The sequence below is a fragment of the Lampetra fluviatilis genome, chromosome 46 (genome assembly GCF_964198595.1).
Source record: "Lampetra fluviatilis chromosome 46, kcLamFluv1.1, whole genome shotgun sequence".
Taxonomy (NCBI): Eukaryota; Metazoa; Chordata; class Hyperoartia; order Petromyzontiformes; family Petromyzontidae; genus Lampetra; species Lampetra fluviatilis.
The window spans coordinates 2,140,083-2,166,537 of NC_136320.1; positions in this window are offsets into that span (position 1 = coordinate 2,140,083).

Here is a 26,455-nt window from a genome sequence, read left to right on the forward strand (position 1 = left end):
CGAGCGGCTGCAGGGCTGCGTGTTGCCGTTGGCGCTCGCGTGAAACATGCGAACGCATTGTGTTGAGAGGCGAAGCCAAGGCCGCTCGCTCGCTCGCTCGTAATCATGCTCCCCCCCTCCCCCGAGGAGCGGAGGGGATGGGGGGGGGGCTTTGGCGCGTTCCTAAATCACGGCGCGGAATTGCTTCCCCGATGCCACCGCCGCCTTGAAGGCGCCCAACGACATCATCGTCGTCGTCGTGAGCCACTGTCCATCCACTGCTGGATGAAGGCCTCTCTCTGATTTTAATCGATTCGTCTCCCCGGCGGACGGGCTCACTCTGTCGGACGGCGTGACGGATCGACCGCGGAGACAGAGAGAAAAACCCCCCACACGTTCCATTAGACGTCAGAACAATTGCCCCAACAGCGGCGCAATCGGTAACCGTGTAGGTTATTTGTATGTTTACGTGCATGTGTGGTGTGTGTGTGTGTCAGTGTGTGTGTCAGTGTGTATGTGTCTGTGTGTGTGTGTGTGGGGAGCGGTGGTGAAGCGGTTAGCGCGCTGCGCTATGAACCTCACCACCCGGGTTCCATTCCCGCTCACGGCCAACACCAGTGACGATTATCTGAACAGGTCATGGGCCTCCCTTAGGTCGACTCAGCCTCAAGTTAGTAGTTGGTGCGGTGTGTAAACATCGCCACTAGGGAGACGAAGGCGGCCGGGCGTGGTGTTGGCCACCAATCCCCCTCGTGTGCCGTTCTGGCCTTCATAGGTGCTACTCGCCAACAGCACTTGCCCCAACAGTCTGCTAAGGCTACACGGGGGATCTTTGCGGAACGTTGAGGCGTCACGCACCGTCGCGATGAATCTCGACACGTCGGTTCGCAATGCGCGAATTAACGCCGGCGCAAACGAGCTACAGCTCGCTAATGAATCAACACTTTATACGCAGTCTTAATGTAAAACAAACACCAATTACCCCAAACCGTCTGTTAGGAGCAGCAGTTAAGAGCTCAAACGGTTGATTAGCTTCATTATGATGGTAATCTGCTCGTTGATTTCGTGAAAAGTCACTTCTGTAAAAAAATATATACTAAATATTACCCCCATTAAAAAAATTGCAATGCTCAAGGTGCCATTTTTTTGTATTCAGCTGCAAGATGGTGATCTATTTAAATCGCCCTGAACCCACTTCGGATCATTCACAACGCATAGATTGATCCGCAATGATCTGAAACGAATGGGCTTAATCACCCCCCCCCCCCCCCACAAACGGTCGGCATTCGTTCCAAAATCCTGGCCAATCTGCGAAGTCGCCTTCATCGTTTAATTCGCAGCAGGGCCCTTCGTTCTTGACGTGGTTAAGGACTCTGTGATGAGGAGCTGCTTGCGCTTCGAGAGTATGAACGCTCGTAAAGTCGTGCTCAGAGAGGAAATGGATGCCGAGTAGATGGGGGAGCGTGGTGGTGGGTAGAGATGGTGGTGGTGGTGGGGGTGGGTAGAGATGGTGGTGGTGGTGGTGGGTAGAGATGGTGGTGGTGGTGGTGGGTAGAGATGGTGGTGGTGGTGGGTAGAGATGGTGGTGGTGGTGGGTAGAGATGGTGGTGGTGGTGGGTAGAGATGGTGGTGGTGGTGGTGGGTAGAGATGATGGTGGTGGTGGTGGTGGTGGTGGGTAGAGATGGTGGTGGTGGTGGGTAGAGATGGTGGTGGGGGTGGGTAGAGATGGTGGTGGTGGTGGGTAGAGATGGTGGTGGTGGTGGGTAGAGATGGTGGTGGTGGTGGGGGTGGGTAGAGATGGTGGTGGTGGTGGGTAGAGATGGTGGTGGTGGTGGGTAGAGATGGTGGTGGTGGTGGTGGTGGGTAGAGATGGTGGTGGTGGTGGTGGGTAGAGATGGTGGTGGTGGTGGTGGGTAGAGATGGTGGTGGTGGTGGTGGGGGAGGAGGAGGAAACTCCCCACTCGATGTAATAATATTTCTCGGCCATTGATTGTTTTGCTAGAGAGCCCCCCTCCCCCCAAAACACCCCCCAACAAAGAAAAGACACAGATCCCCGTATAGCCTTAACAGACTGTTGGGGCAGTGCTATTAGCGAGCACCTATGAAGGCCGGCACGCACACAAAGGGGTGGGTGGCCAACACCACGCCCGGCCGCCTTTGTGTTCCCAGTGGCGATGTTTTTACGTACCGCACCAGGTACTCGTTTGAGGCTGAGTCGACCTAGGGGAGGCCCAGGAATCGGTTCGAATTATCGTCACTGGTGTTTGCAGTGAGCGGGAATCGAACCTGGGTCGCCAGGTTCATAGCGCAGTGCGCTAACCGCTACATTACCGCCCCCCCCCCCAACACACACCCCCCACGCCCCACATCCCTCTCCCGACGCCACCGTTTTACTGCGTACAAAACGTTCGCTCTTCGTACACACGTGAGCGCCGGGTCCACAAGAACTCACGTGAGACATTTACAGCGAGGCACAGGCGGCGCTCGGCTTGCAGCCGCGTTTTTCTCTCGTGTTCGATACATCGATTGGAGCGAACATCTGGGCATCGTGACCCAGAAAACAAAACAATTTCCTCCGGCTCAGCATTCTGGAGGGATATTTTCTGCAGCGGCGTAATGACTCACTCACGCTCCCACCCCACCCCATCCTCCCCTCTCTCGACTGCCCGCGAGTTATAATTGAAGAATTGTCTCAATTCAAGGTTACAATTTGATTCGGGTTTATTTATTTATTTATTTATTATTTATAATCACTGGTGAATGCAGTGGCCTCGATTTTTCTGCTGCGGACGAGTGACTACGTTGCACACTGCTTGAAGTAAATCAGTGATTCACAACCTGTTCTGGGATGGTGGCTGTCTATTTAATTGAAATACTACCGGGTGAAAATTATAACACGTTAATTATGTGCTTGGTTCTTTCGGTAAAGTCACGTAGAAGGGAAACAATAAAATATAAAAATATAAAACAATACAATTCTCACGATGTTTCGACTGCAACACATGCAATCATCATCAGGTGTGAAAAACACAGCAATACATTTTGAAAAAAGTGGCGTTTTTTTCTTAACGTCAGCACCATGGACAGCGATTTTGGCAGTTGTTCAGATGGACGAGTCCATCTATGTTCGGAAAAGAGGAGGGGGGAGAGGAAGAGAATGGAATGCGGTCTTAAAGTCACGGTAAGCGTGAACACAATCAATTAAGACCCGAAATGGTTTATCAAATCCTTCCAATGATTGCTAAGCCAGAATCCATCTTCTCGGTTGAAATTGTCTCTGTGCTTGTATATGTGGATAGCCTCATGAACGAATCTCTCATGGTAGCCAGATAGCTTGCAGAGAACCTCTGTCTTGGAGAAGTCAATGTCATGTGAGCCCACTGAATTATAACAGTGATCTGCCACAGCCGAGGTGTTGGTCCTACCGTGTTTTAGGTTTGCTTTGTGCTCACAGATACGGTCCGATAATATATATAATTTTCAGCCCTTTGGGCGCAGTTGTTTTTGTGCCGCTTTCCATTTTCCTTCACTGCTCCGAGGAGCGCGGTTGGCTACGCAACGGAGCGAAAGCAGTTCAACACATACAACCAGCGCTTTATTTTGGTTCATTCTGCTTTGCCACTGTGGTGAGCTAGGTGACTGTTGCAAATGAAAAATTCTATCCTGGCCGAGATCGCATTATGGTTGATGATTAAACAACACGAAGACTGCTGGATGAAGGCCTCTTCACGACGCATCGTGGTAGGGCTGTTTGACCTTACTTCACTTTGTATGCCGGTGCTGGAACCGGTGACGATGTCACCTAGCAGCTGTGGCCGAGAAATCCAAGTCTCTTGTGGCAGATGTTGAAGGTTCGAAACCAACGTCCGTCCCGGTTAATACAAAGGGTGTAATTTAACGGTAAAAAAAACTGCAAAAATTGGTACGTGCCCTCCGCTTCAGAGTGGACGTTAAAGATCCAGAGACGTCATTCACGCGAGTAAAGGCCTTCGTGTGCCACGTCCAAAATAAAAAAATCTAATTTAGCCACAAATTACTCAATCGGAATACAACAATCATCATCGCCACCCGCACCCGCCCGACAACGAACACTCGACAGGACCCTCCTGAAAGGGAGTCGTGTGACTGGATTGAGGCTTTTCCCGGGTCAACAAGCGTAGTGGTAAAAATAATAATTTTAAAAAAGATCATAAAATAAGCCAGATTTCTAGCCGTGTGTGAACGCTCCTGCCGCACCCCGAGACTGTACATCTTTTAATATTTAGCGACGCCGTATTACGTTGCTCATATTTCTTCGAGGGATGTTAATAAAAGTGAGCCACTAACGCTCCCTTCGCAGGGACACATTAAAAAAAAACACGTGCCCCGCAGCAGGCGGGCAGCCCGGCAAAATGAACGAGAGCGGCTCGGTGCTCCCAGCACCCACCTCGCACCCTTCCCCGTCTCTCTCTCTCGCCCTCCCTCCTACCCTCCCTGCTCGCTCGCTCGCCTGCACGCGATCCCGGCCACCACTATAGCCTCTCTCGCCTTGCTGCTGCTGATGCGGATGCCCTTCCACAGCCATTGGGGAATGTGCCACCTTGTTCCACGAACACCCGCGTCAGTGGCGCAGTCACGACGTTGTCAGCTCTCAAGGGGTGCGGCAATCGGTCAGGTGGAGCGCCAATATTTGATTTGTCTCGCACGGTCGCACCTCGGCTATTAGATCTGCGGCTCATCTTGCCTAATCACGTCATTACGCTCACGGTCTCGAACATTTAACGCTGTAGGGGCGCGCTCCGTCTTCGCAAAAAAGTGTGTTTTTTTTACAATGTTGTTGAAATCATATCTCATGATGGTTGTCAAGAGGGGCCCCAACTCGTAGCTTTGGCCACCAGGGGGAAGGGGGGTTGGAGGAACCCCCCTGCCCCAACGCTCCGTACGCTATTGACCCGTGTGCAAGTGGGCATAGTCCAATGGTATGCGCAGTATCAGATCCAGGAACACCTCTCCACCCCCGCTTTAAACCCCCAAAAGTTGTTTTTTATTGACATTCAGGAAATATGTTTTTGTTGTTTGTTATAACAAAAAATTTCCCCACCACCTCCCACCCGGGGACGTTTTCAGAGCAGCGCCACTGGGGCCTGAAAATAGCAGATTCTCGTAAAATCTGCCAGCGACAGCAGTGGGATCCGTGAGGCCGTGAGAGAGAGAAGGCAGCAACAACCACGCGCGTCCTCGTCAGGTGTCGCACATCGCGGGGCGTGGCAGTAGTTGCCAGGGATTACGTCATCACCCCCGCCCCTCCCCCACTGCTGCCAGCCGCAAGGCTTAGCAAGGAACTGGGATGCACCACTGATGGCAAACTCGGAAGTTATATCTTGATTTGAAGCGTTCGTGACTGCAGGAATCCATACTCTTTGGTTCTGTCGGTCACGTAGAGAGAAAATTAATAGATCACGACGTTTCGATCGCAACACAAGCAACCGTCTTCAGGTGAGAGAGAGAAAGCTACTGAAACAAGGTCTTATGTAGGCCTGAGATGGGTGCAGCATCAGGGTAAGAGAAAATATATAGCTTAAATTCAAAGCCATGGTTTTGAGAATATATAAAAATGTAAATGTTTACGAATGCGTAGATTTCCACAGTTGTGACATGCAGCTCTCCGATGAGTTATTTTGTTCCCCACGATGTCCAAAGTTCCTCTCCACGTGCTGGGAGCATCTCCACGTGCTCGGCGCTTGAGATAGCCCAACGTAGCGGAAATATGTAAAATGCTGCTAAAATAAGATATATACAGTAATTCATTACAGTCGCTTCTCTTTTGGCGGCGCCACAGAGGAACGGGAGAGGGCAAACGGGGGATGGAGCGAGAGAGGCATAGCCCCCACGGGAATTTCCGGAGCGACCTCCCAAGCCATGCCGCAGATATTGGAACAGCCCAGGGCCATGCTTGAGCCACTGCACAAGGCTCCCAATGTGCCATGGGAGCCCGGCGTCTGGGAGAAGCTGTGTCAGCATTGTTTCATAACGGCGATGGGCGGCCGAGGGGTAGAGGGGGGGAGGAAGCGCGCATGAATCTCGTTAACCTCATCAACTCCACCTTCTTTAACGCGTCGAGTGCGGGCATTTCGAAAAACCTGCGGCGGCTCCCAAGCAGGTAATGGAGTTTTCAGAGCGCAATCAATTAAACCCTCGCGGGCACTGCCTAGCCCGCCTGAAATTCCGCTCCTCGGGGGGGGGGGGGGAAAGGGAGTAGGGGAATGGCTTGCGTGTCGCTGTGATGTGCAGATGCACAGGCCAGCGATTCCCAGGGCTAGACGGCAGCCCGAGGGGGGGGGGGAGACGGGGGTTTTGCTGCGTGGGTGGAGGTCCTTTTAGATGAGACCAAAATGTCACAATGGCTCTCTCAATCAAGCTGGGTCAGGCGGTTCCACATTTCGGCGACCACCTCATTTTAAAGACATCAGACCGCTTCACCTGAATGCCCATTGTGGTCCGCTGCTTTGACCTCCGCGCAGGCGCGAGAGGATCTCTAATCGCGCCGTGTATGATTTATCTTTCTGCTTAAAATTATTTTATGACCTCGGTGACTTATTCTTTGAATTGTATATTTATTTAGGGCGCGGGAGGGCGTGTATGTAAATTTTCGAGAGCCGGGCCCCGCTCGTATTTTTATCAGACAGACCCCCCCCCCACCCACCCACCCAATGATTTAACAGCACGCCTACGCTACACACACATGAGAAACGGAGGGAAGGAAATACAAAAAAAAACACAATTCCACGGAATATACTACAACTGTGAAAATGTTCCCAATTATAATGCGGGCCAGAAAATCTCCAACACCGCAACGCACGCGGGCGCCTGGTTTGACACACGCGGCGTTCGCTCGCTCGTTCGCTCGTTCGCTGCAATCCGCACGACTGCACCGCTCCTGCATGCGACGGCGCCTCCAGTCTGACAGCGACGCTGCCTCGTCCTCTGCCGGATCTCTCGCGATGATCCAAGCCCGTCGACTCCCTTTGCCCCGCGGTGGTGGTAAGATCTCGCTTCTTTGTATGGTCTATCAAAAAAAAAACACACGCACACACGCGCTCGTCAAATTCAAGGGGGGGGGGGTAGGTGGAATAACATATAAAAACAAAACCTTGTCTTGCTTATTCAAGAGCGCTGCGAATGAGCAGGGCAGCCCAGCGCGGGGAGGGGGGAGGGGATAAAAAAGGGCAATTTACTTCGGGCCTTACACAACAAACAAGGCCACACAATGACGAAGGTTTTTATTCACTCGTCGACAAGGGTGTGCACACGTGGCATTCAGTTACAGGTCTTCAAGTTCCCCAGGTCACCACAGGAACCCCCGGGGTGGCCACGTGCGTGAGCCAATCACAGTCAATCTACCAAGTTTGCGGTTTGACGGGGGATGTTGATGGCTTCAGAAGGGTTGTGCCAGCTTCCTGAAGAACATGCAAAATTTAGCACGTTGCCCTGATTTAAGTTACTCGTGATATATCGCCGCTTAGCAGAGCAATGGGCGGGTTAGAAGGGGAGTGGGTTTGGGGCCTACCAGCAAGAGGTCCCATCACGTGGCGGGGTTGGGCTAGCGGTTGAGTAGGTGGAGCTACGTAAAAGTGGGCGGGCCTGACGTATCTCACCACGTGTCCCTGTTGAGCCTCTACGTCACAGCGGTGCCACGCAACTTTGGCTCCAGTTGGCACGTGGGGCTTCAGCATTTTGCAGGTACTGCCGCATTTTATGGAATCTTCTGCCGCGACTCGGCTAAGGATTGATTGGGGGATACAGCCCAAACTACTCTTGCATTGGAAATGGGCAGCTATGCAGGAGTGAACTTGATTAAGTACTTGGATGGGTGAAGAACACCGCGGCTCGCCATGTGTTGAAGGAGCGGGGCTGTGTTTCCTCCGGATTCTCTGGCTTCCTCCCGCAAAATAATAATTTACACTTCTAAAGTGCCTTGCACCCGGAGGTCATAAAGCGCTCTGCAAAGGAGAGAAAAACACATCCATGGAGGCTCACACCAATCAAATCCAACCCCAAGTCAAATTGTTCAAGACGTAAAAACAAAAAAAACACCTTAAACATAAGTGCGTCTTAAGCCGGGATTTGAATGAACCGAGGGAGTGAGCAGAGTGTATTTTCCAGTGGGAGTGAATTCCACAGCCTGGGAGCCACACGAGGAGAGACTGGGTCACCCATCAACGTAGAGATACGTTACCTCGGCACACACAGCAGGCCAGGACTCGGAAGACGGAAGCACTCCTGCTGGAAACACATGAAGCCACACTCTCATTCAATGGAATTGGCCTATATGCCTAAATGTAAGCAGCACCCTCCTACAAAAAAGTCCTGAGACTCCATGAGGACTTTGTGGGTAAATAATTGCCATTATTATTATTACGCTGGCTGGCAGTCAAACGGCTCAAAAGGAGAAAGGCTGCAGCTGAGCGGAGTTGTTTTTTTTTGGTCACAGACACTGCAGCTCTCTGTGAGGACACTCGAAGGGATTTCAGAGGTAGCTCTGTGGTAGCCACTTCATGGAGCGATTCTCGAACACAAAGGATTGCACTGCCGTAGCGAGATATATTGGAATGGGTGCTTCGCCTTGTGACCTGACGCAGATAGCACAATCGGGATACAATTGGAAGGAGGGGAAATTACTTTTTTTTATTATTTGACACCGCTCTCTGACCCCAGACTCTGCTTTGAAAAGGTGGCCATTCGAATCCTTCATCCGTGCAGTGACACACCTGGGATCATAGGTAACGTTCATTCACATCGACCGCGTGCTGCCCCGGTCCCGTGTGAGAAAACTCTGACCACCAAAAAACGTCGCTGTCCTGTCGCATCAACATGTCCCTGCTGTAGACAAGTGGCAGTGCTGTAGAGTCAAGAGGTAAAGGTGCAGCCCTGCAATCGACTGCTCACGCCACTGCTGGCATACGAGCCTCCACTAATGGGAGTGCTAGAGATCCCCCGAGAAGGTATTTGGCCTACTCTTCCACGTTGGCCAGATGTCCTAGAAAAGACATGGGGGAGTACTCACACTTTACCGCACCACACGTGACCTGGGGTGTACAAATTTCTTACTGCTGGGTTGACGGGTCGGTGGTGGGATGGGATTTACGACTTGTCCATCATTTCAACGGCCGTGGCCGGGCGATGGAATCGAACCGGCAAACCTCTAGCTTGCAATTTTATCGTGCCAGACGTGATACAACGGCGGCAGCGTCCTTTCTTTGATTGATACCCACTTTTTTCGTTTACGTTTTTTTTCCGTCTCTTTTTTTACGTTTGCATATGCAAGGCGGGCGGTCGGTCGGGCGGGCTGGCGGGCGGGCGGGCGGGCAGGCGAAGCGAACCGACAGCCAAACAAGCAGGCGTCAGAAGGCGTCGTATCGCGCGCGCCGCACAGCGCCCTAAACGCGCCCGTTATCGGCGCACACTCGCGCATTTTCCTCTTTTTTTTGGGGGGGGGGGGGAGTGGGGAAGGGTGGGTGGGGAGGGAGGGAGGGAGGGGGTGGGGGGAGGAAGGTGCCACGGTGGTGCCGTGGCACGCGCGCACAATGGACGCGCGCACAGCCCCAGGGATGATGAATCTCCTGCCCCGGCGAATCACGTCGCGCGAATGAGGCGGGCGCCACGAGGAGACAATGCTTGCCGGATCGCTGGAGGGCACCCGTGTTTTCTGTCAAGACTCCTCTTGCCTTCCTTCCGTCCTTCCCTCTCTTTGCATTTTACAAACCTGGGGGAGGTACGGACTTTTTTTGTGTTTGTTTACCCCGCCCCCCCCCAACACCACCCCCCACCACCCCCCACACAGATGATGAAATTCAATGTGTTTCATTTTACTTTCACTTCGCGTAATTTTGCTCAGCTTTTTTTTTCCCGTTGACTTGCACTTTTATTGTTATATTGCCTTTCACAACAATAAACAAAGACAAAGACCCCCCCCCCCCTCCCGTACAGCCTATAGCAGACTGGTTGGGGCAAGTGCTGTTAGCGAGCACCTATGAAGGCCGGCACGGCACACGAAGGGGTGGGTGGCCAGCACCACGCCCGGCCGCCTTCGTCTCCTCAGTGGCGATGCTTACTACACACCGCACCGGGTACTCATTTTGAGGCTGAGTCGACTCATGCGAGACCCAGAACCGGTTCAGATAATCGTCACTGGTGTGTGCCGTGAGCGAAATAGAACTCGGGTCGCCGGGTTCATAGCGCAGCGCGCTGACCGCTCCACCGCCGCACAACAACATCACCAACGGCACAGAAACAACATTCCTGACTTTAATATGCCCCCTCCCCCACCCTTTGGCGTGCCCTGCAAGCGCTCGAAAAGGCAGCGCCGTCGTTAAGTCTGCTGTAGAGAGTCTGAATTACGCGCCGTTTCGCCAATTCACATCGCCCCGCGCGCTGCGCTCATTTTTCATCGCGAGATGATGGTACGGCGGTCCCATTGTGCGAGTGCGATTGCGTCTGATGAGCCGCCGATGATCGCTCGCTCTTTCGCCCCCCACCCACCCACCACCACCTCCCTCTCTTTCTCCGTAACGCTTTGGGGGCTGCACCGAGTTACCCCGAGCGAGTGCCGCGCGGACCGTGAGCGGAGCAGCAACAGAGGAGGGAGCAGCAGCGGCGGCGGAGGCGTCAGCGGCCACGAACGCCTGCAGCCGGAGACGACTCAAGGGGGAGGGGGCGTGGGTCGCATTCTGACGACTACGAGGACCGCGATGTCACGTCGCATCGGTCGCGCAAACAGCTGATCAAACGCCTTCGCTCTCCCGGTGCCGTGACTCCCAGGCTCCCCCACCCACCCATCCACCCACTCACCCACCCATCCGGTTAACCGGGTCTTCTCCCAGCCCGGCTCGCTCGCGTCCGTATCAATCTGCAACAGCACCGATCAAGTCAAATCGGCTCTGTGCCTTATTTTGGCTCCGAGCGATACGGCCAGGTTGAGGGGACCCGCTGCTTCTTTTGCTTGCCAAAGAACGAATTGATGGCATTGTTGCGTACATTGTCAATTCAAATCGGTGTTTCTTTTTTATTTTATTTAATCCGGCTAGCCTGCGTTCGGATTCGTTGCCTATATTGGAACAGAGAGAGAGCTGGCTGTATTGTGTAAACATGTCAAATCAAATCTATGTTCATCTCGCTATCCAGGTGGGGGGGGGGGGGGACGGGGGGGACATGATGAGATCTGCTTTGGCCTTTTTGGAAACGTTTTTTTGATTTTCACGGCCCTGCAATTGCCCGCTCACGACACTCTTGTTGGAAGGGCGTCCGCCAGAGGGAACTCTACAGGGCCCCTCTACAAGGTACTTTGGCCTACTCCTCCACTCTGGTCAGATGTCCGGGAACAGGACGACTGGCGTAACGGTGTTATTTAGAAATCGGTGTTCTTCATTGAGCTGGCCAGGTGATGACCCACGGAGATTCATTGCCTCTTTCTGAAAGAGCGAGTTGGTGAATTGGCATCAATACGTCAATCGAAATCAATATTCACATTGATTACGCTTGTGCACCCAGGAACGTCTCCGCGAGCCTCACGAGTCTATATCAGGAGGGCCCTGCCAGGATTTTTGGCAGTAAGGGGGTGATGTTGGTGCGCGATTCAAATTGTAATACTTTTCATGTCAATGTTTCAGCATTGGGATGTTTTGGCATTTACAGCTTTTGGGGGGGGGGGGGGGGCAGGAGAACCCGGTGGAAATCTGCGCAGAGCAGGGGGAGAGAATACAAACGCGCCACACGGAAAAATGTTCCCGAGTCGGGAATCGAACCTAGGCTCATTTCTTGCTGCCGCGAGGCACAAATTCCAAACCGCCGCACCACTCTGCCACTCTCGCGAGAAATTTCGTTCTTTTTACGTTCCGCTCGCCAGGTGAAGGCGCGCCGAGATTCATTGCCGCGATTGCGAAAAAGTATCGGCAGGCCTGGGGCGCACGCATCAGACGGAATTGACTTTCTTCATTGACACGTCTCAACGGCAACAACGAAACAGATCCCGACGCCCGAAGTTGTATCTGTAGCGACAGTGCGTAATTAGAAAAAGAAATGTACGCACATTTTAATTATGTTCCAACACTTGTATTTTTTTCTTCCCCCAAAGATTTTACGTCACGCAGGTATGAATATATGCCAATGAAAATATCCATACAATTACATAAACGCAGACACGTGCAAAGACATTGGGAGGGGTGGTAGGGTGAAGATAGCGGTGACGGAGTGGTTAGCGTATTGTGCCGTGAATGGAGTTTTATTCCCAGCCACGGCTAACACCAGTGGCGAGAGATATCTCAACCGGTCCTAAGCCCCCCGCCCTTCACCAATCTGCGCTGAGCAGTGTTGTCAAGAACGGTCAACCAACCCCCCATGACTGATTCGATCCCGACCCTGACCGCCTGTATATCTGAAGTTTGCATGTTATTTCTCCCCGTGGTCGCGTTGATTTTCTTCTCCGGGCCCTCTGGGTTTTCCCTCCTCACTTTAGAAACATGCATTGAGATAATTCAGATAGTGTTGGTGCTATAAAAGTCCAAATGATGGGCCTCTTTTTTGAGCCATCATTTGTTGCCAGGCCGCTTCTGAAAGATAAGTAAATGGCTCCGTGGCTTTGCCTGGTAGGATGGGGATGGTTTCGTTGCATTTGTATGTGTCTGGGTGATTTGTTTACCTTTCTTGTACTTGGCACTACTGTCACGTCTTTGTACTGTTTTTTGTTGTAACGTTCGTACCCGCCCGTACTGGAGAAAAGAGCTTTACACATCATCGGATTCCTCCAGTATGATTGTGATACACAGGGAGGCATCCGAAGATACATTATCTTTGCCAAATTAAACTTTGCCAAAATTTGATAATTATCCATAAATTATTCAATTGGGACCAAACAGCCGTAATCATGGGCCTCCTGCTGGCAGGCGAATGGCCCTAGGTCACTCGTACAAAAGGAAACTCATCCCAGCCTCTCGATTTCTCTCTCGGCCAGTTAAACAAGACAAAACCTGACATTATTTTTTTACTCGAAAACTATCATCTTTGCGATCACTATTAGCATTGCTTCTATACGTGGGCACGCGCGTTTTATCGTCTGATTATTACTATTATTATGTTCAAGTGGGAGGGAAAGGGACCGGTGTGTGTGCGAAGCACCCACAATCTGAATGAGGCATCGCTGAGACGCACCAGCAGGAGATGCCGGTGGGGGGTGGGGGGGGCATAGTCAGCCCACCGAACCTTGAGATCGAGAGGTTGCCCGCTTTGATCTCCCTATCGCGGCAGCTGAAATTATTAACAAAATATATTTTTGAAACTATATATCTAATTTGAAATGCGCACCGTAACAATGCAACGGGAAAGTTAGTCCCCCCCGCCCGCCCCAGCCCTCCCCCTCCCGCCCCGCCCTTCTACCCCCATGCTTCTGTCCACCCAGCAGTAGAAAAAGGATCGCCACAGTTCGACAGGTCCTGTGTGGTGGGGTAAAGCGTGGGTACTCCACCGCCCCATCAACACACAAACTGGTCGGTGTGAAATGGTGCAGCACAGCACCCTGTCTCTCTCTCTTCTTATTCTTCTTGAGAGAGAGACAGTGGCTCTCAAGAGCTCCCTCTAGTGGAGTCTCCTTGTCCAGCAGTGGCGTGAGCAAGCAGTTGCTGGGCTGTACCTTTATATTGTTTACATTTTATAGGACCCCCCCCCTCCCTACCCCACACACGCACAAGGGCCCCTGGTGTTGAGTCCGGACCTCTGGTGTTGAGTCGGGGGCCCTGCTGCCGAGTCGGGAGCCCACGTGTGATGTCGGTTGCCGCTGTCATTTGAGTGCTGGTGGGGAAGAAAAAAAACCCAAAGACGAAAGGGAAAAAACAAAACCTCCTTAAAACGCGTCGTGTCCCCGTAATTGCCTCCGAGAGTTTGTATTTTGTGCGCGAGTGTAAATTCCACTGACCGAACCAACCTGGTCGCACGCAGGGCTTCATTAAATCGCCTGTCAAACCCCACAGCCTACGCGCACACAGACACACACGCACAAACACACACACACAAAACACACGCACAAAACACACGCACAAACACACGCACACAAACACACACGCGCACGCACGCACGCACAAACACACGCGCTCACACGCACAAACAACACACACGCGCACAAACGCACAGCACGCCCGCGTGAACCACGCATCCCCAGCAGCAATCGCCCCCCTCTCTCGCCCAGCCTCTCTCTCCTTCTCTCCCTCCTCTCCCGCTCTCTACGTGACAGGACCTGCTCTCACAGCGCCCGTCGAAGAGACTAATTATAAGGGAGGCGTTGTTGGGGGGTGGGGTGGGTGTGCAAGGAGGAGCACTCGCACACACACACACACAAAGCGGCACCATCAGAACGAAGGCTTAGGGTGACGCTGACACAAAAAATAAATTGTGGCGTAGCAGGCGCTGCGGTGTGCGAGTGGTGTGTGTCCGTGTGCGCGACCTCCTTCCACCCGACGTGACCTCTATTATAGCGGCCACGCACATTGACGCGCGCTAATGGCCAGCTCGCAGAGAGAGACAGAGAGCGAGAGAGATGGAGGGAGGGAGAGGGGTGGTGGAAGGGCACGGGGAGGCAAAATTAAATAGAAATTATACAAACAAACTAACAAATGGAATTTGATGCCCGGACAAATAGCGCCGGGCCGGGACTGCGCTCGCAAGCGGAACCCAACGTAAGTTGTTGCGAAGAAAAAAATAAAAAACCTGACAAACTTTAGCGGAAATAATTTCGGGCGCAGCAGAGACGGTATCGCAGGAGGCGGGCGCGAAGCGTCGATAAAGCGGTCGCGCCGACGATGTTTGCGGGAGTTTTTGTGCGTGTTTTTTTTTAAAACTCGTGCGAGGTGAGTTGCGTCGACGTCGTCGCTGCCACCTCTCTTCAAAGAGAACGCGACGGTTTTAGCGGCCATGGCCGCGTGCGAAGGAGCGGTGTGTTCATCTTCGCTAAACGCATTTTTTTATTTCACCAGGTAAGACCCCCCCCCCCCACTGAGCTACCTATGTAGCTCTTTCTTTTTGCAGAAGCGACCTGGCCACCAAATGCCAAGCTCAACGAAGTGGCTTTATATCATCGCGTGGAAGTGGATCCCAGCCAAATATTCGAAATGCGTGTTTCTAAACGCGGAAGGCACGGAGCAAAATCCACACGACCACGGGGAGAGAGACACAGCAAACTCCAAATAAACAACAGGCGTCAGGGTCGGGATCGACCTCTCTCGCCACCGCGACGCGCTGTCGCTAATGACCGGTAGGTCTGGCAAACAAAGACAAATACCACCCCCCCCCCCCCGTATGGCCTCAACATACTTTTGGGACAAGTTGCTGCTAGCCAGTAGCACCTATGAAGGCCGACAGGGTACACGAAGGGTTGAGTGGCCAGCATGACGCCGGGCCGCCCTCGTCTCGCGAGTGGCGAAGTTTACAGACCGCACCAGGTCCACTTGAAACGTCTCATTGGTTCGGGTTATTAGTCGAAACAAAAATCGCAATCGACTACCCCGAAGGCGGGCAACCTCCTTGCAAGCCACGCCCAACATGAGGCGAGCTGATGACGGACCCCGATGCTGTCATCATGCTCCGCCTATCACCTACCGTCCAGCGGCACACGTGCAAACACACTTTTCAGGTATACCTCAAGATTTCTACAGAGACCTATGGGCGCAGTGTTGTTCATTCATATTCAGAGAGGAGGGGGGGTGGGCACTTTCGCCGATAAGACATTATCAGTACGAGGGCCGCCACGCATTTGAAACCATTGGGGTTTGACAGAAGCCCGATGATGGGGGTGTTTTAAACACGTTATCACTGCCATATACAGTGCATAGAGGTCCATAGACATACAGAAACTTGCGGAGAGACTCACAGACGTATATCGAGACCCTTCGATTTACGCTGTGCAGAAACAGTGGACGCATATTTAAGTTGTATAGGCAGTCAGTCACAGGCGGAGACGTGGATAGCCCTGATGCTGTACTTGAACAAGGGCAGCGAGTCGACAGCACGGACGGCCTGGGGAAAGGGAGTTTCAGACTAACTAAAGTTTAAAAATATTTAGATTTTATTGACCGTTTTTTTTCTATCCAAATGGATTCGGCAGTAGTCGCGGTGGTTGTTTGTTTGGTTGTTGTTGTTGTTGTTAAAAAGCAAACCACTGCAAGAATAAACGATTGCATACGGTGCGCCGAGCGAAGTGAAAGGCCTATTTGCATAATGAGACATCTCTTAACATAATGGTCCATTTATTTCCATCAAACGTAAGCCACATTGGCCCCTTTTAGGCTGTTTAGATGTCCCACAAAGAGCAAAAAAAAAGTCATCAAAATGTGATTATCCTCGTGGTAATGAGGACCGTTAGAAGATGTTGGCCTCCCGAGACGGGGTCGACTGTTCGTGTTCGTCATGGAAGTCACTAATAGCTCTGCGGAAAAGGAAACAAAAAAATCCTCCTCCGAGAGAGAGAGAGGCTAGAGGCCAGGATTTATGCCCTCTCGGAACAAGCGCACGCATAATTATTATCGCGCGTCTCATCGCCGGAAAAGGCGCACACGAATTTGAAAGTTGTCTCGTTAGCTGGTTTCCAAAGCTGCAGAGTTTACGCACTGGGCTCCGTCCGTCCATCCGTTCGTCAATTTGCGGGCACGTAAACTCGCGCAAAGGACGCTCCGACATATGTAAACGAAAGCGGAGCGTTACGTTGAGCCGCTGTCCACGGGGGGGGGGGGGGGCGTGCCAAGTGAAACCTGGCACACTTTGATCCTGGGGTTGTTGTTTAACGCGAAACTTTTTGGGGAGACGCGATGCAGTCGAAAAAAGAACAAAGAAGTACGAGGATGATGACGACTCACAAATATCGGAACGCGCGTTTTGCCACGGCAGCTTCTCGTCCATAGGCATGCGCACTGCGAGTTGAATACATTCGGGCGTGTTGGGGGGGAAAAAAGCGATGCGCGATCTACGGCGAATGCATGATTTTTTTGTGTCGCTTGTAATAAGAGATGGCCTCTTCCTCCTCATCCTGTGCTCTCTCTCTCGCTCCTCAGTTCGCCTGACTCCGCGCGTGCCCCATTTAGCGCCGTCGCGTAATTACCACAGAATAAAGTTTCTCGCGGCAAGCTTGTGGTGGTGGTGGTGGGGGGGTGGGGGGGGGGGTCAGGCCTGCTACTGTGGTACAACAGACAGCCATCAGCGCGTTATTCAATCATCTGCGTAATGGCGCGTCCTATTAGGGAAGATTACCTCTGCCCGTGAGCAGAGCCCGCAGTTTTGTTTTCATTTCGAGCCGGCACTCATTTGCCGAGATGCCTTACGAACGTTCCTTTCTTGCCATTTGCTTGTCACAGGAACACGTGAGCGCATTACGGGAGAATGCGCGTGTGCGTGTGTGTGTGCGCGCGCTCGTGTGTACATGGGCCGGTGGCGCAATGGGCTGGCGCGCTGCGCTACGAACCTGGCGACCCGAGTTCGACTCGTGCTCACGGCCACCAACATCCGTGGCAATTATTTGAACCGGTCCTGGGCCTCGCCTAGCTTTACTCGTGTGCCTGCGGGCCTTCATAAGTGCTCGCTAACAGCACCTTCCCCAACAGTCTGTTAAGGCTATACAGAGGGGTCTTTGTCTCGGTGTCTGAGCGGATATTGATGTGCATGTGCTCACATTTTCTCGGATTTACATTCACAGTGGAGCGATGGTAAGCACATTGGATTTGCAAAGCAGAGGTCGCCAGTTGGATACGATCTCCCGGCGCGGTTGTAGGTTTCTTTAATTCTCTACCCTTGCCTGCCGCTCTCGGCCCGCTACTGTGGCAATGTGTGCCCCGCAATTAGTCGATCGGCAGGTCGCGTAAGATGGGGTAAAGTGTGGGTACTCCAACCCCTTGCCAAATGTATCGGGGAGGAGGAGGGGGCATTCACACAATCCACGCAGAAAGGCGCCCGAGTCGTGGAATCGAACCTAGGACATTCTTGCTACGAGGCACGAGTATTAACACTCTGCCATCCTCGTATCATACTCTTCGTTTTTTCGGTAAAGTCACGTAGGTAAAAAAATGAAATTAAAATTAACACAAATAAAATAATAAAAAAATCACAGCCTTCAATATTGACATCTTATTAATTTAAATTTCATTTTTTACCTACGTGACTTTACCGAAAAAACTAAGAGTATGAATCCTTGCAGTCACGAAAGCTTCAAATCTAGAATCCTCGTATCAGCCACGTCGCAATAAAATACAACGAGCGCCGGGCAGTTCACACGATCTCATGGACTCCTGCCTCAAAAGCCCTGGGTCACCCGGCGGCGTGCCACGACGCGTGGCCTGCACCGGACACGACAGCCAAGAATCCATCGCTGCGCTGCCATCTCCTGGCCGCCTTGCAGCCCACAACTATCACCACCTGGCATTCGCAGGGCTGTCTTCCATCACAAGTACTAACGACCTCCTACGCATTTCCCATAAATATGCTAAATTCCTCTTGATATGCAAATTATTTTGTCAACGCGCTCTTCTTCCCCCTCCAACCCAGCTTAAATATACGCTCCAAGCTTGGTGGTGTTTCATTCTTCACCTGAGGACGGCTGCTTGCGTTGTGGCCGAAACGTCGTGAGAATTATTTTATTATGTTTTATTTTTATTATTTGATTATTTCCCTTCTACGTGACTTTACCGAAAGAACCAAGCAAAGGTACTAACCAGGCTAAAACTTGCGTTAGCATCTGACATTATACAAGATTGGTTATACGATCACGGGGATGTGATCAATTAAACCAATCATCATCAACCGTGATAGATCTACTGCCGAGCGAAGGCCTCCCTCAGTTGTCACCACCTCTGATGGTTCACGGGATTTCAGACTCCGCCTATCACTTTCACATCGCTCCATCGGGTATAGTACACGAGCAATTAAAAGCGTCCGTTGTTCCGGTGCTGTCGTGCTGCCTATTTAAGAAGCAGACGATTGGCGTAGCTTCAAGTGAAACGACGGCTCAAATGGACACGCTCGTTCGTGAGGATTTATCTTCGAACAATGCCGTTTAGCCGAACGATTAATCATTGGCGCATCACGACACGTTAATTGCACGTGGCAATTATTACATTTGTTTAGCCGTGTCGGAGGTTTGAGGGCCTAACCCCCCCCCCACCGCCCCAAAAAAATAAACAGATTACGAATCAGGAATAACGTCATTTTCTTTTCCTTCTCCCCTGGCCAAACGAAACGAAAGACGTTGCATTCTCACATTCTGGAGCCAAAATAGAGGCCCGGAGCAGAGATGTGCAGTGCATTTTTCATAACTATCCAAGAGCGCCGTCGTGTAAGCACCACATAAATCCTTCCGTGGGGACATTAACAAAGGACAGCAGCGATCATCGGAAGCCCGCGGTCAGTGTTATATTTCATCTGAATCAAAATAAATAAATCTTTGAGTGCGAAAAACCGATTTGTGAAATTGACTAATTCCCACACCCCTTGTACAGGTCGCAGTCGGAGCGATGCCTTTCGCAAACGCGCATTGAGACGCAGATAACCATATCCCGCTTACAGCCCCCTGACGAAGCCACTGGTGGAAATTCTGAACGGCGGATGGTGAATAAATCAGTAGGATAGCCACTTGACCCCCCCCCCCCCACACACAAAGCAGTACTCGTTTTATCGACCACAGTGGTGGGAGGAGGGAGTTGGGGGGATGATGGGGCTGAGTGAACCTCCCAATCCTAACCAGGATTTCAGCTGGCAACCTTTGTCAGGGTTCATGGCACTGCGCATGAACTATCGGGACAAGTGCGCACGGACGCGCATTCACGCACAGAGCGCTGCATGCGCTCAGGAATGTAATGGGCTAGCGGGAAAAAAAAAGTCTGAAGGTAGATTTCTATCTCAGTCAATTCCTTTGTTGGGTGACCTCCCCAGGTTGCTTTATTGCTTTTTAATGCCTCGTATATTCCAGCGGAGGAGGTGGAAATGTAATCCGCGAGTTCAACCATCGGTCACGACGCCGCGAGTTCACCGTTCGCGCGAAATGAGGACCGGAAATCGGTGGACTGCAAGAAAAAGGAAACCGCGTTTGCCGAGGCCTCGGTGCGCCAAGAACGCCTCCACCCCCCCCCCCCCACGATACAGAAACTTCCCAAAGGGGGGACAGGAGGAGGGGGTGGCTGGGGGGGTTGCTGAATGTATTTCTTTTTTGTTACTCCTAAGATAGAATATCGATCGGCAAAACTAACTTAAGAATTAATTAAATGCCACTATTCAGTGACCCCGCCACCCTTAACCAACCACCCCCGCCCAATGTATCCATCACTGAAAGCTCGGCCCCGCCGACGCAAAGTGGGTCACGTGCGCGTGTGGTGGTGATGGCGGCGGCGGCGGTGGCGGCGTTGGTGGTGGCTTTTGGGCCATCAGAAGACGACAGCCCGACTGTGCGACGCGATGAGATGGAGGAGTCTGGACGGCGATTCCAGATAACTTGGGACCGTTACCGGAGGACTTCGGTTCTCCCCAAAGGCTGACCCAGAAATTGTCATGCGCACTTTGACGTATATTAAAAACATTTATTTAGCGAGTTTTGCCGATTATCTGAGCAAATGCCATTTGTAACTTTGATCATTACCTGTGTAGCGATAGTGCATTGATAGTGTGCCATTTTATTGAGGGATTACTGCTGTGTGTTATCTTGGTGTGGTCTGGGACTGCGTTTTTATTACTGCTGCCTTGCCCAATCTTGATAAATCGAATTAAACAGTGTATTGATTATGTATATTTCGTGACTTGCTTACTATTTTCTCAATCTTGCACTCCCGTCGTTTTGTTGTATTGTTTGCAGTTGTAACTCGCCGACCCGCCCAAACTAGAACATGTGTGATAAAAAAAAAAACTTCATAGCTCATTGGATTATTCCTTCAGTCGAAATAAAGATTGCGAAACAATGCCAATATTTAAACAGCCAAGAACGCCTGACTCGAATCTGCCACCACTCGAGTCGGCCAGACTAAGGGGAACTGCGACGCGAAATCCACAGAACCCGAGACTTGAAAAAAAAAAATAAAACTCAACAGGTTGCCATCGACGACACGAAAACAAAACCGACCACCTAAATTACCCACCGAGCAACGCGCGATCCCAGTTTTCCGACTGAAGAAGCTCACTGGCGCGCGAAGTGGAACGCTGCAGAGAGCTCAAGCCTCGGATTAATTTGCAGGAGTTTATGGGGCCTCGCCACATGCCAGCTTTTACGACTGCCAACGCCCCCACGGATCCCGGCGTATATTGGTGCGGGCCACGGGGGTGCAGGGGGGAGGGTGGTGGATGCGAATTGCGTGAACCCCTTTCTCACGAGACGCATCCCATCCTCGCTTGCTCGCTCGCTCGCTCGCTCCCTGTCGCCCCATTTACCCTGCCCTCACCAATTCAAACCCCCCACTCAACTAGTCACCTTGCGTCATAATCGCAAAGGTCGTGTTTCCTACGAGCGTTGCATCAAAATACCTGACAGCACAGTGGGCCCAGCTATCACTATCCAAATCTGCTAATGACATGGGAGCAGGGACATAGGGGGGGGGGGGGGGCGGAGAGGCAAGGAGGGCAGCTGTCCCCCCCCCCCGCCCGCTCCCCAGCAAACTTAGGGACTGGGGGATCGGGGTGAAGTTGCCACCTGTCCGGGTTTGATCCTGGATACCCCGGGAAATGACATTTCGTGTTCGGGTGCCGGTAATCCATTTGTCCCGAGATCTGCTGGTGTTGTGTTGAACAGTAACAGCTGTTAATAGACAGAGGCTGATTGATAGATCTGTCAGCGGTTTGGCTTGGTGGAAATGATGGCAGTCCTAGATTCGAGTTAAAGCCACGTGGCTGGGCCTCTGTAATTATTACCCTTCAAAGCCCCCACCCATGGACCACCCACTGCCACTTGCCTCTCTCAAACTTGATTTTGTTTCTGTTTCTATAAGGAAGCCGCTGGGAAGCTCCGACGGCATCGCTTAGAGTTCGAATCGCAGGTGTCGGTCACCTGTGATTCAAACCAGGTTCTCAGGGTGTAGGGAGATGATGGTCTCATCCTAGTCACCATTGATTGCACAAACGAACCCCATGAGCTTCACATTTGCGTGCACGGTAAACTTCCTTCGAACCCGACGTGGCGAGGCGCGCTAATCGGAAGTGCCGGGGAAAAACAACTAACGGACCTACGCCTGGCTAAATTCAAGCTCTGAGAATACAAAAAAACATGAATATTGATACGTGACACACATGAATCATACGTTGAGACTTAAAACTTTCGTGACTGCAGGAATTCATATTCTTAGTTCTTTCGGTAAAGTCCCGTAGGATTGAAAACAAAAATCTAAATTACAAGCAAAAAACCCACGACGTTTCGATCGCAACACAAGCGTTTGCGATCATTTGGATTTTTGTTTTCTAACCACGTGACTTTACCGAAAGAACCAAGAATATGAATCATAGGTGACAAACATTACTCTCGGAGGCAAAGCGAGAAAGAGCTGCTCACTCCCACCCCGACTGTGTGGACCCGAGGTCACGTGCAAATATTTCAGGAGGTAGCTCTGGGCTCTCTGGCTCTGTGGGCCGTACGAAATGGATACATCATCTCAAGACATGCACATTGACACGAGAACACTGTTGGGATAACGCTGGGGAAACAAGATCAAATATATTGTTATATTTTGAAATCGTTCTCACGGACTTGGCAGATCACTCTGTACACGTGCTACCGTCACGTGGGTGCAATTCCACAAAACGGATCAAATCAATTAAAACAAAAATAAATCGACCAATTACCATTGTACGACATTCTAAAAGTTAACATCGTCTAAGATGTAGTTTTGGAGCAAACAAACACAAACAAATCTGTTTCTATTTAAACACTTTGACGACACGCCCAACCCGTTTCCACTGACGCTACTCGTTGTGTGTGGAATTACCCTGCTCTGTAACAGTGCGTGAGTGCACTCGGCACGCCAACAACGTGTGGACGGCGTGAGCAGGCAGCAGCAACACAACAGCAGGCAGCAGCAGCACAAACAGCAGGCAGCAGGCGACAGGCAGCAGCAGCAGCCACGAACCGGAATCCGTGCGGTCGCTCGCGCGTTTCCACGTTCTGTTGCCGCTGGTCAGCTCCGTTGTGATGCCGGGCGCTCTCGGTTTTAATGGACACATTTACGTCCCCCAAGGATCATGTGGTCTGCCGAGTGCTTTTGACCGCGGGATTTTAAAATGTGACAGCGTTATTAATAAGTTATGTAAAGTACGCATGCATACACTGCCCGGGTTCCCTCCGAACCCCTATTGTCGTGTGGTTAACACAAGGGTGCAAGAGGTTAATGGCAGCTACATGCTAACGACACTACAGCATGACGCGTACTTCATTCCTCCACCCTCGATCCACCACTGCTCAATGGGAGGTCGCTCCTTCTCCGCTGCTGCATCCGAGGCTCGCGCGCTATTACTGCGGCCGTCATCATAACCGTGGTCACATCGCGTGCCGTTTGCTCCACTAAATTGGACGTTAAAGATCCAGGGAGATAATTCACAAGAGTGGGCGATCGTCTGCTGCCGGCTTCATGATCCCAATGTGAAATTTGATTTTTTTTTATCACCTGCAAAAATTGCTCAATTATACATGGCAATCATAGCCCGTGGACATCTGTGAAAGAGAGCTGCAAAGATTTCGATTTAAAGCTTTCGTGACTGCAGGGATTCATATTCTTGGTTCTTTCGGTGAAGTCACGTAGAATGGAAATAATAAAATAATAATTAAAATTAAACATAATGACAGACCTGTTCTTCACCTGAGGACGGCTGCTTGCGTTGTGGCCGAAACGTCGTGAGAATAATTTTATTATGTTTTATTTTTTTTATTTCATTATTTCCATTCTACGTGACTTTACCGAAAGAACCAAGAAGAAGAGCTGCAAAGCTCAGCATATTCCTCCCCTGCTGACGTAGGAGCAGAACTGGTGACGTAGGAGCAGAACTGGTGACGTAGGAGCAGAACTGCTGCTGTGTTTGTTTCACCTGATGACGGTTGCTTGTGTTGCGATCGAAACGTCGTGATCTATTTATTTTCTACCCACGTGACTTTACCGAAAGAACCAAAAAGTATGGATTCGTGCAGTCACGAAAGCTTCAAATCAAGATTTATACAGATTTTCATTGAGACTCCGATAGTGCGGAAACTTGGCAGGACCCTCCTGAAAATAGAATAAAATGTCTTGAGACTCAGCGGTAAAGATCTGCTGGGTAAGGGAGCGCAACCCGGGAACTGTAAACGACGTCGAGTAAATCAGCGCCACGTGCGCGGCACATGTGTACGCTGCCTCTTCACCGTGGCCATGTGCTGTGAGGAAAGACGTTTCGGGCAATGGCCCTCCTTCAGAGCATCAGTACCATTGCCCAAAATGCTACTTATTATATATATATATTGCCACTTAATTCCACGGTGTTCTTGAACAAATTGTTGTCTTTATATATACACACACACACAAATTCCAACTGTATATAGTGTTTCACCATGATGCCCTTTACTTGTTTTGCTCCTCGGGGGGGGGGGGGGGTGCCTGCAGCACGATTCTGCAAGGTCCCTATTTCAATGAAGAAGGGAGAAGAACACACATCGCATTATTTTCATTTGCGGCGAGAAAATAAATCCTCGGAGAGAGAGAGGAAACGCAGTCCCGCGGCTAAATTTAAGAAATGATGGCAGATGAAAACGGCACTTGAAACAATAACAACACGGCATTTGCATAATGAACGCAATTTGGAGGCGAGCTAAGTATTTTCCGCGAACAACACGGCCATGAATTCACATTCTCGAGCTCTCTGATGTGACGACGATGATGATGATGATAATTCTGCTGCTGCTCGCTACAACAGCAGGAGCAGCGACGACGCCTCTCATCGCGAAGCCGACGCCAGCTCCTAGGCTTCGCTGGAGGCACCGGCGACAATGTTCACGCAATGTTCCCGGCAGCACACATCTGATTCTCGTTAACGTCACACTCGGCACGCTCGTTCAATTAATAAACCACGTTGCGTGCGCGACGCCCCGGGGACGAGAGGACGGGTGGGGGGGGAGGAGGAGGGAATGAATCACCACACGCGAATCGAACCCAGGTTTCCGTTCTCGCCGTGAAAGCGCAAAGTATCGCTGGTTTTTTATTTTGGTTTAGTCCGCGAGTAATCAGATTGCCTCCATCTGCTATCGTCACGTCTGGTAAACTCTTAACCTGGCTCAAAGCGAGCGAGTCGCGATGGGGAGGTGGAGAGTTGAAATCCCAGATAAACAAATTGCTTGGGTGATGCTGCATTATCAGCGGTGCACAAGCGACATATAAAACACGCAACAAAATAAAAACCTCACATTTATTCGTGAATAACACTGCGGCACCTCGAGATGCCACAGGCCAAATCCTGTTTTGCAGTTGGCTCAGCCCATCATTCCTCCTGAACGTGATCGATAAAGTACACTACCACTTCGTGGAGAAGCAATGAGAGTGGTTGCCATCGCCCCGGCACAAATTTTGCGGTGACATCACTTTAGTGGCATATAGCCGCTGTTGTGTGAACGGCGTGTTGGAGTAGAGGTGAGCACACTGCGCTTCGAACCATGGCGCTCAGAGTTAGAATCCCACCAACGTCCGTGGCTTAACGTTCGAATAAGTCCCCGGGGCCTCCCTTAACGTAAGTCGACTCAGCCATGAAATGAGTACCTCGTGTGCGGCATGACCGGCACTGTGGAGACACGCACGACCTGGGCACAATTTCCACGTCTCCACAGCCACAAGATATCCCGAGCATCAGCAGTAGCAGGGAAGAGTCCGGCATCAAGAGGCAATAGAGAGGGCCTAGAACCTGGCCACCATCCGCGGATCCCACGCAATCACCACCACACATTCTCCTCCACCTCGATTAGCACGGTTTGCTACGTACGGTGCGAACTAGGTTGAACATACAATAAATACAACTCGACCCTGTGAGGGTGGCACCACGCTGGCGGGCAAGTCTCACGATGGGTTTGTGCATCACACTGCGTGCTGTGAAATTCCCTTCTCGTGGACATCGAGTTGCCGTACCCCCGACTTGCCAGGAGAATGGGATAAGAGTGTTGCCAACCTGGCACGCGTTTTTTTTCTCCTCCGAATTCCTCACCACCTGTAAACACTCGTGAAATGGGCGATACTACCTTGACATACATCTTCTTGGTTCTTTCGGTAAAGTCACGTAGAAGGGAAATAATAAAATAATAAAAATTAAACATAATAAAATAATTCTCACGACGTTTCGGCCACAACGCTAGCAGCCGTCGTGAGAATTATTTTATTATGTTTAATTTTTATATTTTATTATTTCCATTCTACGTGACTTTAACGAAAGAACCAAGAAGATGAATCCCTGCAGTCACGAAGGCTTTAAATCGAAATTTAACTACCTTGATATATC